General features: G+C 44.8%; 1 protein-coding gene and 1 long non-coding RNA gene across 2 annotated transcripts in view; one reads left to right on the top strand and one right to left on the bottom strand.

The window, feature by feature from the left end:
* The window catches only part of fer (fer (fps/fes related) tyrosine kinase), a gene marked incomplete in the record, with an annotated part of 41,331 nt that overhangs the window by 9,735 nt on the left and 28,322 nt on the right, over positions 1–3,274 (top strand).
* LOC106534586 (uncharacterized) overlaps positions 1–3,274 on the bottom strand; it is a 10,467-nt gene that overhangs the window by 6,191 nt on the left and 1,002 nt on the right. The window lies entirely within an intron of this gene.

The following is a 3,274-nucleotide window of genomic DNA, read 5'->3' on the forward strand; positions in this document are numbered from 1 at the left end:
AGACTGTACAGATACCAAAGGGTAGGTTGGTCTACAGTCTGTGGGGTTGGTTGGTCCAGAGTCTGGGGGGGTTGGTTGGTCCAGAGTCTGGGGGGGTTGGTTGGTCCAGAGTTTGGGGGGCAGGTTGGTCCAGAGTCCTTAAGTGCAATAAGAACATGTGGCTCAGATGATCTCAGGCCTCTTTTAAGGTTTGGAAAATTAACAGGTTCTGATGAGAAATTGAGCCCTGAGCCATTAATAACTTTTAAAGTGAGTAAAAAAAATAAGTCAATACAAAGAAGAAGTGGACATGGTCTGATGGTCTGATGGTCTGATGGTCTGACGGTCTGATGTGCTCATGTCTTCTGTTAGAAGACACACAGCAGAGTTTTGAATTAACTGCAGGCAACAGGGAGATGATTAGGAGCAAGTAGAATAAAAATATCATCCAACCTATKAAGGGCTGTATGATTTGTAAATGAAAGGACTTCAGTCTTACTTTATAACCTTCACTCCAACCCTAACCTAACCCAAATGGTCCATTTCTCTGGATGGTTGACCCCAGCTGTTTGGACTCAACAACTTTCCTGATGCACATTTCTTTCAACTTCATTTTTCTGCCTGCCTCCTTCACATTCACACGTGTGTTCTGTCTGATCTCCACTGACTTCTTCTTCTTCTCCTCCTCCAGTGCAGACCTCCACCTCTCGGCTCTCTACTCTCACCACAGATTACTATGTCATTTGCAATGTCAAAACTCCAGCAACTCCAGCCTGATCTCATGTTCCAACCTGTCCCTTCCACCTCCAAACCAGCAGAGGCTCTGAGCTGAGACCTGAACCAGTTTCATAGCACTCATTAAATGACCAGTATTTGTCTGTTCCCATCAGATGGAATGAAATTTGTTCCAATGTTCAGAAACAATCCAGGAACCATCAACGCTTAAGCCTGCCATGAACTAGAAACTGCGGGAAGMTGAGGTAATTTTGTGTTTTTATTATTCAACCAAACACAAAAGCAATTTTAATTGAAATTTTTCAATCAAAAACTGAAACATTTTTTCACATATCAGAAATCTTTGGTTGAATCTCAAAGAGAGAGAACATGAACATCTGGGCGGGGCCTAAGGAGGACCTGTGTAAGATGTGTCCTGAGTGCAAGAGGAAATCGCTTCAGTCCATCTTACATAGTTCCTCCTTAGGCCCCGCCCAGAAGTTCATGTTCTCTTAGTTCAAAACCTTTTTTAAATTCAGTTTTTTTAATTGAAAATGATTTTTTGTTTGGTAGATATTTTTTGTAGAATATTTTTTATTGAAATTACATTTTTTAAATTGAAACTGCTTTTTTTGTTTGAATAACAAAAACACAAAAACCAGTGTTCCTATCCACAGTACAGGTAGTTTTACATCACAATGAACTGAGAACACCAAAGAAGATCCTGTTCCAAAAGCCACACCTTCACACTGGACTAAAATCTGCAGTTGATCACATGAACAAGACGAATGTCTTCAGGAGAAAAGTTTGATAAAAGAATGAGACAAACACTGAGTAGTCTGGACACAAAGACAAGAAGGATGTTTGGAGGAATCAGCGAGAGGTTTTCAGATATAAGAAGACTGAACCAAGTGTCAGAAAACAGTTGAGTGAAGTGGCCACAGCCCAGACTGACTTTAAGCTGCTATAAACTTTAAAATTCACAGAAGAAACCAGCCAGAACCAACAAACACAGATTTCAGAAATGAAGCAAGCATTGCAGAAACAAGAGACGTGGAACAGAACTCAGCTGGGTTGACATGGAGCGTAACGTCTGACCCTCTGCCTTGTATCATTTTCAACAMATGATGAATTTACTCTATTGGTTAACTCTATCCATAGTTTCTGTGCCAAGATCAATTTCCCTTCAGTAATAAATCTGTTGTTTAATCCTGCAACTAGCTGGTCAACCACTTTAGCTTTCACCTTTTGACAGTTCTGTTACTTCCTCCCTTCACAGCACAGAGGACCAGGTGGGTTAGGAACACTCAGACCATAAGTCCTGTTTCAAGGGTTTTGTGTCTAAGCATTCTGGTGTTAGCATCATACTGTGCTGCTGGTTTATTATACAAAGGCGAAGGACTTCCTCCAAATTATTCAATCTATTCTCAAACTGACAGGTGGACACTTGAAACCTGGACACAAGCTGGTCCAACAGGACAACGGTCCCAAAGTCACACCAGAACTGGTCTTTGAATAAATCAGGCTAGCATTAGCTTCTGGAAGAGACTTTTCAATTCCCCAAAGTCAACCTGTCCTATCCATCCATCCATCCATCCATCCATCTGTCCACCTGTCCCTCCATCTGTCCATCTGTCCATCTGTCTCTCCATCTGTCCATCTGTCCCTCCGTCCGTCCATCTGTCCATCCATCTGTCCCTCCATCTGTCCATCCGTCCATCCATCCATCTGTCCATCTGTCCCTCCATCTGTCCATCCGTCCATCCATCCATCTGTCCATCTGTCCCTCCATCTGTCCATCTGTCCATCCGTCCATCCATCCATCTGTCCCTCCATCTGTCCATCCATCCATCCATCTGTCCATCTGTATCTCCATCTGTCCATCTGTCCCTCCGTCCATCCATCTGTCCATCCATCTGTCCCTCCATCTGTCCCTCCATCTGTCCATCCATCTGTCCATCTGTCCCTCAGTCCATCCATCCATCCATCTGTCCATCTGTCTCTCCATCTGTCCATCTGTCCCTCCATCTGTCCATCTGTCCCTCCATCTGTCCATCTGTCCGTCCGTCCATCTGTCCATCCATCTGTCCCTCCATCTGTCCATCCGTCCATCCATCCATCTGTCCATCTGTCCCTCCATCTGTCCATCCGTCCATCCATCCATCTGTCCCTCCATCTGTCCATCCATCCATCCATCTGTCCATCTGTATCTCCATCTGTCCATCTGTCCCTCCATCTGTCCATCCATCTGTCCCTCCATCTGTCCATCCGTCCATCCATCCATCTGTCCATCTGTCCCTCCATCTGTCCATCCGTCCATCTGTATCTCCATCTGTCCATCTGTCCATCCGTCCATCCATCCATCTGTCCATCTGTCCCTCCATCTGTCCATCCGTCCATCTGTATCTCCATCTGTCCATCTGTCCATCCGTCCATCCATCCATCTGTCCCTCCATCTGTCCATCCATCCATCTGTATCTCCATCTGTCCATCTGTCCATCCGTCCATCCATCCATCTGTCCCTCCATCTGTCCATCCATCCATCTGTATCTCCATCTGTCCATCTGTCCATCCGTCCATC

Source organism: Austrofundulus limnaeus, unplaced genomic scaffold, assembly GCF_001266775.1.
Source record: "Austrofundulus limnaeus strain Quisiro unplaced genomic scaffold, Austrofundulus_limnaeus-1.0 Scaffold1215, whole genome shotgun sequence".
Classification (NCBI taxonomy): Eukaryota; Metazoa; Chordata; class Actinopteri; order Cyprinodontiformes; family Rivulidae; genus Austrofundulus; species Austrofundulus limnaeus.